Source organism: Lutra lutra, chromosome 2, assembly GCF_902655055.1.
Source record: "Lutra lutra chromosome 2, mLutLut1.2, whole genome shotgun sequence".
Lineage (NCBI taxonomy): Eukaryota > Metazoa > Chordata > Mammalia > Carnivora > Mustelidae > Lutra > Lutra lutra.
Genome location: NC_062279.1, coordinates 208067719 through 208085365, shown reverse-complemented (window position 1 = coordinate 208085365; position 17647 = coordinate 208067719). Strand labels below are relative to the sequence as shown.

At 36.5% G+C, this 17647-nt stretch overlaps 1 protein-coding gene across 1 annotated transcript in view; it reads right to left on the bottom strand.

Annotated features, from left to right (window-relative positions):
• CFAP299 (cilia and flagella associated protein 299) overlaps positions 1 to 17647 on the bottom strand; it is a 633586-nt gene that overhangs the window by 338627 nt on the left and 277312 nt on the right. The window lies entirely within an intron of this gene.

Here is a 17647-nt window from a genome sequence, read left to right as displayed (position 1 = left end):
TGGGAAAAAAAATAAAAACTAATTTGCTCAGCTTCTGAATATAGTATTATGTACTTTAAACCAGCTACAAATCTGGGTAGTTACTTGCATTATATAAAGTCAAATCTCCTGCTCTCAGTATTCACGCCATCATCTAGTTGAATAATAATATTTCATCTATACTCAAAGCAAAATAAAAGTCCAGCTGCCTCTATAATATAGAGGGAACTTTGCCCTGGCATTGTGATTTGTGGCTAGTATTGACCATACAAATCATAGGGTTTGGGAAGTGGATGAGAATTTTTTGTTTTCTAGATGGGGACACAGGTTATAATTTGCCCAAGAAAAACAGTTTATCACCAGTGGGATTTGGGCTGGTGTCCATGCCACTCTGCTACGACTGCTTCTCAGCTGCATAGCGCGAGCTACACTGAACAGGTGTGGCATCAGGAGATTCACTGTCACAAACAGGCTGGACATAAGGGAAGGGATAAGCATGACTTACTTCCAGTGGCCAACTTGTTTTATTCTCTTAGTCTACTGTGTTTCCAAACTCATCAGTTCTTATGAGCTTACCATACAGGTGTGATTTTATTGGAACACCTAAGAGCACATCAGATGAAGGGATATCTCTGACTCCATGGCCACTCATGCTATTCACATCATAGCTGCTTTCCCATGCTGGCTTTCCAGTTACTTTATACATGACTGACACCTCAACTCTAATCTCCCTGTGTTATGTGTGTGTTTCTGTGTCTGGGGATGGGGTAAGCTATAATTTGCAGGCAATGTCTCAGGTGAACTCATGTGTCAGGCAGAATGGTGGCTCTCAAAGTTGTTTCCATCCTAATCTCTAGAACCTGAGAAGATGCTGGTTATATGGCAAGGGGGGATTCAGAATATGGATGTAATGAATTAGGTTTGCCAATCAGTTGACTCTGAGTGGGAAGATTATCCTGGATTATCTGGATGGACCTAAGGTAATCATAAGGGTCCTTATACGCTGAGGAGAGATACGTAACATGGAGACCCCAAAAATGGCAGCTTGAGGGAGACTCAGCCCAACACTGTGAGAGGGATCAAAAGCCAAGGAATGCAGGTGGCCCCCTGTAACTGGAGATAGCAAGGAATCAGATTCTTTCCTCAAACCTCTAGAAGGAATGTGGTCCTGCCGACATGTGCATTTTATCCCAGTGTTTTAGACCTCTGACCTCCAGCATCTTAGGATAATAAATTTGTGTTGTTTTAAATCATAAAGTTTGTGGTAATCTATTATAGCAGCGATAGGAATCTAGTTTGGACTCTAAGGAAACATGCAAAATCAAAGTGGATCAAAGAGCCTAATTATCCGACTTCCTGAAGGCCCACTGGAGGAGTACTGGCTTCTGAGATCATTCTCAGGGCTCCTGGCAGAATGAAGCACCCCACGGGTTGTTGGACTGTGGGTCACACTTCTTTGCTAGCTGCTGAAATGCATCTTCACAACTGGATGAATGACAACTCTCTCTCTGGTCCTCTCTTCTGACTCTCTGTTCCACTTACAGGAACTATGAAGATTTTTATAAATTCATTGATAGAGCAAACACCAGAGAGTAATGATGGGAAATACGGGGAGTTCAGCTTGAACAGTGTCAAGTTTGAAGTGTCTTGATCTAATGAAGAAGGTCTGTGACACAGCCCTGAACTCAGGGAGGAAGTCTGAGCTGGAAGACATAAATGCGGTTAAGATTTCTGCGGGAGAGTGTTACATCACAGAAGCTCAAGTAGTCTTACAAAAAGGAGGGCTTGATTGAAAGTGACAAACACTGATGAAAAGACCATTAAGAGAGATGAAAAATATTTCTGCATCTAATATCATTTTTTGCTCACATTTTTTCTATGAATTATACATTTAAAAATTATTTCATTTCTTACTGAAGCATAAGAAACATTGCTCTATGAGATTTGACAACAGGCCCAGCATCACACACTGACCCATTACAGGGTGAGCAGCTGCCTCTGGCATAAAATCCTTCCAAATAGGATACAAAATCTACTCAAAGAACAGAAGCGTTCCCTAAACATTCTGCTCCTACATTCTACTCAAAATCTACTCAAAGAACAGAAGCGTTCCCTAAACATTCCGCTCCTCTGAATTAGCCATCATAGAACACTTAGACAAATACTTACTATTGTGTCCTTCACCCCAATTACCAACTGATCCGTAACTCCATGGGGATGTAGAAAGAAGAAAATGGGATAGTAGGATGAAAAGTCCAAAATATGCAAAAAGTCAACAGTGATTTTTATGTTTTTACACAAAGTACCATCAAATGGAATCGTTAAACCTGGTTTTTAATGTTGGGTATGTTACTGAAAGAGGATATTGAATGATGCACAGAGTCTCTAAACCTGTTTGCTCAGTTAGTTTTTAATTAAAAAATATATATATATATGTGTGTGTATATATATATATATATATATACACACATTTTATCACCAGTGAAAGGTGAGATCTGTAAAAATAAACCAGTTAATTCCTCCATCACCCTTTCATTCTCAGCCCCACACAAGGCAACTAATCCTAATAAGCCGATTGTGTATCTTCTTGCATTGTTTATCCATAGTAATAACAGGATATGAAAAGATACATTTTTTATTGTTGTTTTTATAAAATCTGGGATCACAGTGAAGACATTAGCCTGTAACAGACTTTTCTCATTTGACAAAGACGGATTGGAACTGCTGCCAGTCTTACAGCTACAGATCTAACTTCACTTTATCTTCTAACAGCTACACAATATTCCTCAGTGTAGATGTACCATAGTCTATCCAATCACTTCCTTACTGATGGACATTAGGGATATTGAAACTTTATCTTAGAATTCACATGATGCAAAACTCAGTATTTCACACAGATACTAAAGAATCCTGTGCTGTCCAATGTTACAATATCTTTCAAAAATATATTACATTATAACATGAAATTATTCTGGTTTCTTTATTTCTTGTAAATCTATAATAAAATGGTTTCCTGATTATTAATGGAAGTTACAGAAAGAGTTCCTCATTCCCTGCTCATGTCCTTGTTCCTTATTTTTCTGGAGTGAAGAGGGACCAAAGCAGTAAAAACAGAATTTCCACAAGTTTCTCTATTGAAATCTATCAATCCCTGCATCTAGACCCTAAAACATTGCTCCCTCCTTATCATACAGGATAAATTATCCATGTTCCTATCCAAGAGGAGACCATCCAACTTGTATGCTGGATGCCATTGCCTCTCATCTACTCAAAGACATTACTCTATAATTCTTCCCTTTACCTACTCTATCATTACTTTTCCTTCACTAGTGGATTTTTCCATCAATATTTAAATACCCTACAGTGTTACCCACTTCAAAACAGAGAAGCCAACAACCCCGTGACTTCTTTTCCCCTCTACCACAGGCCCTACCACAGGCCCATTTCTCTACTCTCCTTTATAGAAAATTCTTTTAACAAGTGGAATAGTTGTCTACATTCATTCTGTCTTTTTTTCTTGACCCCACTTGATTCAGGCTTCTATCCTCGCCTTTCTCTAAAACAGTTCTTAACAAAGTCACCAACAACTTCCATCTTGTCCAGTCCAATGGCTGGTGTCTTCCTCCTAATCCACCAACAGCATCTGGCCCGGTAGGTCACATTCTCCTTCTTTAAAAAATTCCTTTACTTCTACTTCAGTTTAGCATCTCTTTGGAGTTTTCCTCCTAGTTCACTCAGTCTTTTTCCACCGCCGAAATGTAAGCTCCATGAGGGGAGGGTTTCTGTTTTTGTCTGCTTTGTTAACTGCTTAATATCCCGCAGTTAAAAGTAGTGTCTGACATGTAGTAGACCACATGCCAGATCTACAGAATGCTGACAAAACTATTGACGTTTCACTGAATTATCAAGGTACATACTGCTAATTTTGGCACCACAGACCTTGAGTTCCTATTAATCTGTGAAATGCCCAAACAGAATTAATTATCTTCCCTCATAAACCAACATTTCTACTGACTTTCCTATTTCAATAAGTAAATGCCACCATTTATTTCCCTAGCCAACTAGAGTCTTCAGAACAGTACTTAAGTCCAAATTTAGTCGGTTGTTAACTCTTAGAAGGTTTTCGTTTACCATAATCCTTCCAGTGAGGTCCCTTGACCTCTATCTTCCGTAGCTCAAATTATTCTTTACGCTGCTAACAGGCTAATCTCTCCTAATCAGAAGACTGAGTTTGGTAAATTGTAATTTGCAAGTTTTTCAAAGCCCTAAAAGCAACAGGTTAAATACAAATGACCCTATTAAATGCAGAACAATCCCCCTTCGTTAGCTTCATACAGTTTCCCCCCAAATGTCCATGAAACTGAACCTTCTCTTTTTCCTGAAGTACATAATGCTGTAATCCAGCAGTGTCATTGATTTTACAGGTTCCTCTCGGCCCTGAATGACCCCTTCCTTCAATAAGTCCTTACCAAACTGTGCTTTGCTTGATTTCAGCTTAAACATTCTCCCTATCCCCTTTGCCTATCTCTTCTGGTACTTCTTCCCTGATCAGATGATATGTGATGTCTTCCACTGTGTGGTCATACAGGTTCTTTTGGGTCCTATCCATGTGAGGCTTTCTCTTGGCTTTCTTGTTAAAATCATTTGAACTCTTGCATAAAATGTAAACTGCAGGTAGATTTCTTATTCACGGTTAAATTCTGTACAGCACCTAGCACAATACCTTGCACAGAATACATACTCAATTTTAAAAGCTACTAATTTTAGGTGATAAACGGGGCAAAATGTCATAAAATCTCCAGATAAATGCAATTTTGAAATTAGATTTAGAAGAGAAACTATTTAGTGAACTACGCTTATATTGGTGGGCACCGAGTAATGTATTGATCTGTCAAATCAACACTATGCTACACACCTGAAACTAATATATCATTGTATGTCAACTACACTTCAATAATAAAAAGAAAAAAGGAACTTTACTTATATAGCTAAATGTGCTATGATGAATATAAACTTCACAAAAATGACTCCTAAGTGATAGATATTATACCATAAGTACACTATACTTCCCTAGATATAAAGATTTGGTTGTAAAAATATGCTTTGACGATCCAAAAAAAGTCTTGCAAAATAATACTCTGTATAATAAAATTATTCAAATTCATTTAATTCATCTGATGCCATATTAGCAGATATTAAAATTTATACTTCTAGTGACAAAATTACCCAGAAAAATTTAATTTGAGGGCACAGCATATTTGTTTATATATCGCTTTAATAATTGCACTGAAATGCAAAATATTTTCATCTGGATTTTGCAGAGGAAAGTAACTGATGGTATTCCCCAATGATAAACTGCAGAACTTGTCATTTTCTATACACAGGAGGGCACTAATTAATCGTGAGTAACCCTCTGAGACACAGAATATGAGCAATGTGCACATGGGAGGAAAATAATAATTTACCAGAAAACAGACACAGAGAAAAAGCAGACTACATTTAAACAAATACAGCAAGTACTATAGGTGATATCTGGTGTCACTATTAGAGTTCACTTTTGGGAAATTATGCAATTCCCAGGACTAATCTTGAAACTTAGTTACATGTTTCCCAGCACTCCATAGAGAAAACTGTATGAAGACAAATTTGGGGCTGCCGCTAAATTAACCAATGGCGATGGTAACACCTGGAGTATTACTCCATCTTCACAGGCTAATCAGTATTAAGCCCTGAGACTGAGATAAGATGACCTGACCCAAGGAATCTTCCTTGGGTCCTTGGACCAAAACGGGTGGCCTACTGAGGGGGAAGAAGGGTAAACCCAGATGGATAGGCAAGCAATGGACTGAACTACGTCTGTCCAAAATGCTTACATTGAAGCCCTAAGTCCTCATTGTGTTGAAATTTGGAGATGGAGTCTCTGGGAGGTCATTAGGTTTAGATGGGTCATATTGGAGGTGGGATCTAGCTCGTGATGGGTTTAGTGTCCTTATACACAGAGAAACCAAAAAGCTTGCTATTGTTCTTTCTGCTATGTGAAGGCACACTGAGAAGGTGGCCATCTAAACGTTTGGAAGCCCGTCTATACCAGATATTGACCATGCTAGCACCTTGATCTTGGGCTTTTGGTCTCCAGAAAAGTGAGAGAATAAATTTCTGTTGGTTAAGCCACTAGTCTATGATATTCTGTTACAGCAACCTGAGCAAAGACAACCTGATAGAAAATGAGTGCTGTAATGCGTTCACTGAGCATAAGCATGTGCACGCTCCCATGGAGGACCACCACTGGCACTGTTATTGGACTTTCAACTTATGAGGAAGTGAGGGGGAAACAAAGGAGCATCAAGAAATGTGATAGTTTTGGTGATCCAGGAACTCTAGTCAGAACTTGGTCCAGTCACTGAAACTGTGAACTGCAACCCAGGCTTATATTCTCAGGAAAGTGCTTTTAAGTCATCCAAAAGCTTGTACTTGTGTTTCTGATTCTGGAAGTCTATAGCTCCTTTTATTTGAAATAAGAAATAAGAATAAGGTTACCTCATACTCGTATCTTTCATATCAATCTTGTATCCTCATCTGGGGACCTGGGACTAGACCCAAGTGGGAGGGCTAAATAGCTCTCAAGCTCAGACACACACACACACTTACCAGTAAGCTCCTTAGCATAACTCAACTCCTGTCACACCTCAATGAGTGAACTGAATCACAGTTCTCCAACTGAGATAGTCAGAGGGGGACCATGCAAACAGCCCATGACAAGAGGCTGGAGTCATTTGTTTCTGGCCTACCAGCCAAGCTTCTACCCTTTGCGTAACTCCAGAAATGAACTTCCCTGAGCCCGTTTCCCCATCTATCAACACAAGAGGATTTGATGAGGTGAATCTCCCTGAACACTAAACATGACAAAAGTTAGGAACTTCCCTCCCATACAAATGCTAAAGGAAAGTAGAAAAAGAATTGTCTTGGGCACCTGGGTGGCTCAGTGGGTTAAGCCTCTGCCTTCAGCTCAAGTCATGATCTCCCGGTCCTGGGATCGAGCCCCACATCGGGTTCTCTGCTCAGCAGGGGGCCTGCTTCCCCACCCCCCTCTCTCTGCCTACTCATGATCTCTCTCTATCTCTGTCAAATAAATTATTTTAAAAAAAAGAATTGTCTTTATTGCTAGAAATCAATCATGATAATATACAGTAGATAGTTTGAGATAGCCAACTATGTGTGACAAAAGAAACACATAGTACTGACTTTTTAATCACGGCCTCTCCAGTGAAGACTAGGAAGTAAGGCACCGTGACCTTTAGCTGAACTGCTGCTTGGACATGTTATTTTTTAAAGGACATGATTGAGATTATATACTTCTGTTAATCACTCTTTTTGCTATTCTTTAACGTCATCTAATAGGCTTGTTCTAATGTTTCTCTTAGCTTTTTCTATGGAGTAAGACTACATTACTTGTTTGTATCTTTCCTGTCAAACTTGGATTTTCATTTGGGAACCAATGACAAGTAAACGAGCCTGGCTGCTAGAGAGCTTTACATAAAATGAAATGCTATAGTGCTGGGAATTCTTCTTTAATTTTAACTTTAAACTCGATCTTTTGGTTGCTTGACTGACCACCTTATTATTACCTGTACTGAAAAAGGTCCCATCAATACTGAATGTCTTAGGTCCACAGACCAAAGACAAATACTGTCATTGTGCAGCATGGTATAATCTGTCAAGGAAATGCACAGGCACTGACAACCATTTCTTTCCAAAATAAGAGAGTTTCACAAGAATGAAAATGCATGTCTATCACTTCTTCTTTTTACTGTACAGTATAGTATATTTTTTATCCTTGCTGACATTATATTTTTTCTAGTTTTCCCTCTATTTTATTGGAACATAATTTAGAAAGTATTATCCACACTTTTTTATTGACCTTCGATACTAACATTTTATTCTTTATTGAATATAATTCTTGATCATTAAAAGAATGAACAGAAGTAATTTATGACAGAACCAGTCTGTATGTCATTCATGAATGGCCATAATCTTTATTTTTGATTGGGCATTCAGAGGAAAGTTTCAGAATATTTCTTTGAAAGGCACACTGAACAACACTTTTTTAAAAAACTTTAATTTTTCTCTTTCCTAGCATATACTCATACCTTAATTCTCTATACCAAGGATTTACTGTAATGAGCCAAACAGTATATATTTTTCTATTTTCTGAGCTATACAGTCTTTCTTACAATTAATCAGCTTTGCCATCTAGTACCGAAGCAGCCATAGACAATATGTGAATGAGTGAGCATGGCTATGCTCCAATAAAACTTTATCTACAAAAACAAACAGGAGGCTGGATTTGGCCCAGAGGCCATCGTTTGACAACTCCTGCTCTGTCTGGTTCTGTAGGTGCTGTTGTACAGATCGTAAATACAAGACGCCAAGATACGTTGATTCAGGACGACCTTCATAAACTACGTCACTGTGGGTGTGTCTCTTGACCTGTCTGAGCTTGTGCATTTGTAATCTGGAGACATTTGGTCTAGGTGAATGTTATCAAAATCTAGTATTTCTACAGTTACTTGAGTATACCCTTGACTACTCATGAACAAACGTTAAGAAGCTAAACGCTAAAGCTGATAAACTGTTTTTAATCTTAAAAATTCTCTTTTGCAAAACATTTTTTTTTATTGCTTTCCTTGGAAAAGTGAACTTTTAGGATCACTCCATAAAACTTCTGGGCGGTTATATGTGAAATGCTGCGTTCATCCACAGCTGAACTTCTAATACTGAAAGGAAAGGGTCTGCTGATGGGGGGCTGTGATGCCCGATACTGTCTGAGCAGCCAAGATTAAGGCAGCTGTTCTGCCCCATCAAGCAGATGTTCATTTTTGCCCTTCCTATAACTCCTGTCTGTACCTCTGAGAAAGAGAGTGAACTTTCAGAAGAAAAATGATCCTTTATTTTCTGAAACTTCTGAGAAGTATCAGTGAACATGGTACATGACAACTGAGGTAGCACTCAAAATGTTTGTCCTTTTGGTAATTATACAGAACTTCAATTAACTTAGCAGGAAGTCAGGTAAGACTTGCTTTTTTCATCGTACCTTTTCTTTGAGTGTTAGCGAGTTTAGGTGAAGTTTCTTCCACAAAATATATAATTTCTATTCCTAACAGAATGTGAAACTACCCAGTCATCCATAGGGTCTTATTTAATGGAAGCTCTAAGACCAAGTTCTCTGCAGTTGCCTAAGCCAGTGAAGTTGAATAAATGGACACCCACAATTGTTGGAATACTGCTAGCTGACAAATGAATACCCGATGCTACTTTCAGGAGTACTATGGGTCATAAACGTCTGCTTTCTAGCAAACGGCGGCTGTATTACATGAGAGGAATCTGAGGGCAGCTGTGGAAATGTAAATGAGCATGTAAAATACTGAAATAAACTGTTTATTACATCTTTACATTTCTCTCATTAATTTATTTTTTTAAGATTTTATTTATTTATTTGACAGACAGAGATCACAAGTAGGCAGAGAGACAGGCAGAGAGTGAGAGGGGGAAGCAGGCTCACCGCCGAGCAGGGAGCCTAGTGTGGGGCTCGATCCCAGGACCTTGGGATCATGACCTGAGCCGAAGGCAGAGGCTTTAACCCACTGAGCCACCCAGGCGCCCCTCTCATTAATTTAAAGAGTAAGCCACAGGGGATAGAAGAAATAGCAGTCACCAACATATTAAACTTGTGATCAATTTTGTTTTGGGGAGTTTATCTTAGCTTTTAGTAAAATGCTATATTTTGACAAAACTTTAAAAAGTCTATTCAATCATATAAAAAATGGGCAGAAGATATGAACAGACACTTCTCCAATGAAGACATACAAATGGCTATCAGAAACATGAAAAAATGTTCATCATCACTAGCCATCAGGGAGATTCAAATTAAAACCACATTGAGATACCACCTTACACCAGTTAGAATGGCCAAAATTAGCAAGACAGGAAACAACATGTGTTGGAGAGGATGTGGAGAAAGGAGAACCCTCTTACACTGTTGGTGGGAATGCAAGTTGGTGCAGCCACTTTGGGAAACAGTGTGGAGATTCCTCAAGAAATTAAAAATAGAGCTTCCCTATGACCCTGCAATTGCACTACTGGGTATTTACCCCAAAGATACAGATGGAGTGAAAAGAAGGGCCATCTGTACCCCAATGTTCATAGCAGCAATGGCCACGGTTGCCAAACTGTGGAAAGAACCAAGATGCCCCTCAATGGACGAATGGATAAGGAAGATGTGGTCCATATACACTATGGAGTATGATGCCTCCATCAGAAAGGATGAATCCCCAACTTTTGTAGCAACATGGACGGGACTGGAAGAGATTATGCTGAGTGAAGTAAGTCAAGCAGAGAGAGTCAATTATGATATGGTTTCACTTACTTGTGGAGTGTAAGGAATAACACAGAGGACAAGGGGGAGATGGAGAGGAGAAGGGAGTTGGGGGAAATTGGAAGGGGAGACGAACCATGAGAGACTATGGACTCTGAAAAACAATCTGAGGGTTTTGAAGGGGCAGGAAGTGGGAGGTTGGGGGAGCCAGTGGTTGGTATTAGAGAGGGCATGTACTGCATGGAGCACTGGGTGTGGTGCAAAAACAATGAATACTGTTACACTGAAAAGAAATTTAAAAATAAATAAATAAATAAATAAATAAAATCTTAAAAAAAAGTAAGTCTATTTTCTTTGAGTATTATTTACTTTGGCTATATATAAATTAAGTAAAGTAAAAAGAAGTATAAATGGTTGTTAGTTATAGGATGCTTGTTTATAGTAGGGAGGATAAAAGGGGAAGGAAAAAGGCAAATTCTAGACCATTAACTTATGGTAGGAAGATTTCATTCCAGATTCAATATTCTATGGAGTAGTTCTGTTTCATGAAATCTACTTCCTATGGGGAAGGCTCTATATGACAACCCTATTTTGCCTGCTTTCAGCTTATTTCTACTTGTGTTAAACATCAACAAGAGCTAGAAAGTCATACATAGAAACTTGCCATAAGCATGCACAAAATTTGTTCCCTACTTTATAATTCTAAGAATTATAGAATTTTATGAAGCTAGATTAAGGATGCCTCTATTAAGAAAAGTACAGTTTTGTATAATTCATTTTGTGTATTAAATTCCTTTAGAAGATAACATAATAAATAATTTACAATGACCTCAGTGGAATACATAATGTTAATAATATTTCACTTTTCCCATTTTGTTCATTTCAAGTTAGATGAAGGGCGTCCTACATCTTTCATATTTTCACAATTCTAGTTTAACCAGCATTCACTAAATGGAACTTGCTCAATCATAACTTTAATATGACTATGATTAAATGATAGTAGATGTTCATAATGCTGTCTTCAAAGAACTAAAAAAAAATCCCTAAGTGCTTTTAGAATCTTAGAAAGTTCCCATTAGGAGATCCAATCTGGTTGCACTTTTCAGTAAACCTGGATGATTCAATTATAGTAGCCTACTAAACGAAAGAGTGTGTTTTGTCACCCATGTTCAATCTATCTGCTCTAAGGCCGTATTACTTCATGACCATTGCAATCAAGGTACAGGGTTTTAAACAGCGAAGTGGGAAATGTTGAAAACAATCGCTAACAATCGCACAGTGATTATAAAGCAAGCAGACACACCCTTGTAAGTATGTACATATGTACAATGAAAATGAAACTCTGAGACATTTTTGCCCAGGGAAACTGAGGACCAAGGAGAGGAAGCGATGTGCCAGACGCTGGCCGAGGAGCTGCCGTGAGCGAGCGCCTTCCCCTCTCGCACCGAGATCCCTGCTCTTGGTCATTATGTCGTTCTGTCTCAAGAGTCTTCCTCTCAGTGAGCAAGAATTTATATTCACACTTTTGTTTTAACAGTTCCATGGTTTTTCATTCTCTTTTCTATGTAATTAAAAATGTTTAAAGATGGAAAATATTAAACCATGTATTTAAGACTAATTATTTTCAGGAAATACTGCATATAATACACTAATATAACCGGTATTATGGTACAAATTTGGTCTCTGAATAAAGTATATAATCATTACAGTTAAAAATAAATTATTCCCCCATGAAATTCGGAAGAAAGCAAAGGAGCAAGGTTTTATTATTTTAATGTCCAGTTTTGTTGTAATCTTAACTGGGTATAGAGAAAATTTAGAAAGGTAATTTATTCCCTGATAGTATCTTGCCATATATGTAAGACATTAAAGCCATGGCATAGTCTAGTAAAATGTGTCTAAGAATGGAAAATTAAATCTAGTCATAAGGTTTATTAAAATTAACATGGTAATTTTTTTTTAAAGATTTTATTTATTTATTTGACAGAGAGAGATCACAAGCAGGCAGAGAGGCAGGCAGAGAGACAGGAGGAAGCAGGCTCCCCGCTGAGCAGAGAGCCCGATGCGGGACTCGATCCCAGGACTCCGAGATCATGACCTGAGCTGAAGGCAGCGGCTTAACCCACTGAGCCACCCAGGCGCCCCTAACATGGTAATTTTTAAACTGTAATTTAAAAGGTAAGTAGTCATGTTCACATTTTAAGAAGAAAAGAGAAGTCTACTAACATAATGCCTATGATTTACATGTTTCTCAATTTTAAAAAGAAAGAATAGTGCTAAGGTAGACACTTAAAATTGCTTTATAAATGGTGTTTTTAAAAGAAGAAAATGATGTTTAATATATAGTCTTTCAGTAAATGTTTATGTCTTAATTGTGATCTCAAATAGAAATAACTCATATATTAATTGTCCATTTGTCATATGAGTTTTCAGCATAACATGGATTGTGCTCACTAAAATTACATTATTCATAAAGTAGATAATTTTCAAGCTCTTTTCTCTTTTTTTTTTACTAATTCAGATTAATGGGTAAAAAAATTCCACCAGTGATATTTTAGAAAATATTTTAACTTCTTTACTTGCAAATACATTTTTTTTTAGTTCTATAATGTTTAAGTGTTAAATACATGCAAACTTCCAAAAAGGCACCTTCTGATCAAAAAACAATTTTATTTCTCATTATATGTATGAAAAGTGATAAATATATATATATTTTCTTATGTATATGTAAATTAGTCTGTCCACATAGCCATTATTCTTGATCTCCATTTCTCTCAGAGTATTACAGTTATCACTATTTTATTCATTTGTTCATTTGTTTATTGTCCATCTCTCCTATGGAGCATTCATTTCCATGATGTCTGGAGACTTGCTGAAGCTTCTAAAGTTTCATCACTAGCGGCTAGCACTTGCTAGGCCCATAATAGATGCTGAATAAATGTAGATTCATCAAATCAATGAGTGAATACACTACTATGAGAAAACGGGGAAATAAATAATAAAGTTTTAATAATAACTTAAGGCATATTTGGCCCTTGTGAAAAGAAAACTATATTGTTTTAAAAATAATTTTGATACAAGAAAATGATTTTTATTGAAAAATGTTCATGTTGTAATGAAATATTTTTTTAAAAATAAACATGAAACTATAGAGAAAATGGTCCAAATAACTCTAATTTTCCAAAATGCTTTTTTTACTACTGCAAATACAATTAAAGCAATAATAATTCATGATAAAATGCATTATAAAGAAAAAAATGTGAAAGAAAATTTAAGCAAACTTATTAACAGGAAAACGATATATTCATATAGGCAGAATTATGACAGTACTTGAACATTGGAAGAAGCAAGGTGAAGTACCCTCATTTCAGAATGAAACATATATACTTGAACATTGAAGCTACTGGGATTATACTGTGCCAAGGGACATAAAGGAAAGGATGCTTGCATAACAGCAAATTATTAAAAGACAAAAATACATATACCTAGCAATCTCACCATGTATTTTTCTTTTTAATATTTAATTTTAAGGCACTGGGTGGTTCAGTCAGTTATGTGTTCCACTCTTGATTTCAGCTCAGGTCACGATCTCAGGATTATGAGATCAAACCTTGAACTGGACTCTTCACTGGGCATGGAGTCCACTTAAGATTCTCTCTCCCTCTCTAAAAAAAAAGAAATTAATTAATTTTACTGATTACTAATTACTAACTCTATAGTTAAATTCATAGTCTGTGCTTCATAGGGAGCATCTATTTGAAGTATTTGTAATGAATCTCATGAAATTTATAAAATTTATTAGCTGATAAAGTATATGTAATTTAACAATTTAAAAGACATATTAAATATATATGTAATTTAACAATTTAAAAGACATATTAAAAACTATATAAACAAATATATAAAGTGAATTACAGAATAAGAACAGAATTGACTAGGTACCTGGGTGGCTCAGTGGGTTAAGCCTCTGCCTTTGGCTCAGGTCATGATCTTAGGGTCCTGGGATCAAGCCCTGCATCAGGCTCTCTGCTCCGCAGGGAGCCTGCTTCCCCCCTTTCTCTGCCTGCCTCTCTGCCTACTTGTGATCTCTCTCTCTGTCAAATAAATAAATAAAATCTTAAAAAAAAAAAAAGAACAGAGTCAACTATTCTTATCTATTCATCTGGCAACTTTCAATAACCACAAAGTCAATACCTTTATTGTACTTTGAAATTAAAGTTAAAAAGATAATCCAAGTGACTATAATAATCATTTAACATATGAAAGATGGCCAATTGATATGAAAATAGTGTTATTTTATAATTAACTTAAACAAGACCACTTTAACACAGGAAGCAACTATAGTTATGAATAGTCCTACAACTGATCACACTTTGTTCATGTTTTCTAATGTTAATATTGTAGCAGTCTAATGGTATCTTCCTGGCACTAATGAGAATTGGTGAGAGTCTGTTCTTACTTTAAACCCAATTAATCTTAAAAACAGTCTGTGCTAAAGTAGTATGTTAACATGACTCTTAAGTATATTTGAGTAAGAAAAAATAATTTACAAGTCTACCTATTCTTGGCATTTATTTCATGGAAAATCTACCATTAATCAAGTAACTTAAGTACTTATAAAAATGCCAAGCAGCTATGATCAATATATTGCTTCATAATAGATGGATGATTCATTTCCATCTATAACAATAACAAATAATGAAAAGTCCTTTAAATCCCACATACTAAATAATTAACTATATGTCCTGAAAACTTCATCACTGTTTCTGTCCTTTAAATAAGTCCCACACCCTGATGAAATTCATTTTCCAGGTTTCTGGGCTGTTTCAAATTTTTGACAAGTTTATCCAAGTCAGAAAAAAATTGAAGATTTTAAAGGAGGAAAAGCAAAATATAGAACAATTTCAGTTTCCAAATACAAGGACAATTGATATTTTCCAAAACAGTACCAAGGAAACTATCTTATAAGTTGCAAGATTTGAGGCAACTATAAAAGTTATATCTATAAACAAACCCTTAAAAAAACCCTTAGATAAACTGATTTATAGTTATGATATACTGTTTTTGTATATCATGTATCTTAGCAAATCAATTACTTCTACAATTGCACTAAAATATTTACAAAATTTCAACATACTGTATCATCTTAGTGTTTTTTTTTAGTTTCGTAAGAAATTGTGTAATTTGGAAAGTGTTTAGAGTCAGGATTATGATTGCCAACCATAATTATACTGTAGAGCTACTGAAGTGGTGGTTTTAGAGATTTTGCTGCTAATAATATGTCTTTTATTTGCCTTGGAATGAACAAAACAGGATTATATAAATAATATGAACATTATAATTGCCACTGAGGTCTTTTTTAAAGGATCCTAAAATGTAAAGCTTCTTAAAAATTCATTTCATAATTTATTTAAAGATTGCACTCTTCTTAACTTAGTCATCACTGGACTTAAAGCTTTCTAAAATCATGCTACTCACCAATTTATAAAGGTAAGTGTAGAGTGAGTTGTTAATTTTTCTTTTAAGACATCTTTAAAGACAGGGCTTTTCTGATAACAGCTAACACAAGTTGGGCATATGCAACTTTCACAGATGTAGAGTGACGAGGCTGAATTTGAAATGATCTACTTCAAACAATCAGTGTTTGCTTTTTCTCTGCCACAGACTAAAAATAAGCAGGCACACACAAATGTGGATTGTGTACCATTACTTCCCTTGGTTTCTGGAAGTCCTTTTCAAGGGAAGTCTCTGAATCTATGTCGTTCTACCATATTTCCCATCTCTCCTGTCTGTGCTGCATTCCGGGCAAGTTCCTCAGTTCTATTACCCAATTCATTAATTTTCTCTTGGACTATGCTCACTCTAGAATTTGTTCCATTCCAAGTTTTATTAATTTCAATAAAAACAGTTATATTTCCAAACATTTCACTTGGTTCTATTCATGTCCAATTACTTGTGTTTCCTTTCTGCCTTTGTTTCATAACTTCCGTTCTTATTCATGAGTACCACTATCAACTATTCCCTAAAATTAATTTCATCTTGGATGCATTCTTGTGAACATTTGCCTAGGCTATTAGCTGTGTTTCTTAAAATTAATTAGTTTGCTCATGTAGTTTGGAATCTTGGTTTGCAAGCTCATTCGAATCAAAGGAATATCCCCTCTCTCCCTTCCATTTTCTCTTTCTTCCTTATTATAAGCCTTCCTCTGTATTTTTCATTCCTTCCACTAAATCTCCTAATGAGTTAAGTCCACAACCAAATCGTAAAATAGTTCTTTCTTTATGGTGATACAAGTGATAACAGATTCAGTCACTAAACCAATGCGCAACTTGACTCACTTCCAATTTTTTTTTTAAAATTTTAAATTTAAATTAAAAAAGGAGGCACTGGTGTTTCTACCTACTTTGGCTTACAGTGTCTTATGAAGTCATTGTCCCAGGCTCATGATCATAATCATAATCATAACCACCTTTTCTCAACTCTAATGGAGTTGGATTAGCCAAGAGTCATTCCCATCTCAGACAAAGAAACGAGCCCACGCTCTCTAGTTTCCAGTGTTGCATAGAGACTTTTTAGACCGTATGACTCAGTAACTGGACCCTAGCAGCCTGTAGTTTTAGACTCACTCAAAATTTTGTATTTCTGACTAGAGAGATATCGCTTACATTTTAGCCAGCATATCTTTTCAACTGCCCTTCATTTTCTTCTCTCACTGCTACTATTTGGAGCAGAGTTGGTGCTTTAAACATGAACTCTTTGTGTTATCCCAAATAGAGATGCAAACTATTTTGAAAAAAAAAAAAAATTGCTAAGGAAAATAATAAAAGCCAGTGAAGCTAATAGTTATGAATGAGGTAGTTGTAGAAAAGATGCCCATATAAATGTTGTTATCTAAGAATGAAAATTTTGGCATACTAAGATTCGGAACAGAATGTGGATCAATGTTATTTCATCTAACACGACCTGGGATGGCCAGATCCAGACAGCAGGGCCGCAGGGCAGGGTAAGTCATTCTGTGTTATCTGAAGAGGAAAACAGCAATTCGCTGTAGAGTTCATATTTTACCTGAACTGCTGTATTTCTACTCAGTGCTGCTGCCCTCCTTAGTTTATCCTGGGTCTTCTCTCACCTGGACTGCATTACAACAGCCTCCCATTACTACTCCATCTCAGTTTCTCATCTTCCATGACCAGGAAAATTATTATTCAAATAAAAATAACCGGGACAGATCTTTGCATTGAAGCATCAAACTATTTCCTGAGCCTAGAGGAAAGAATCTGATTCCGAAGCACAGCA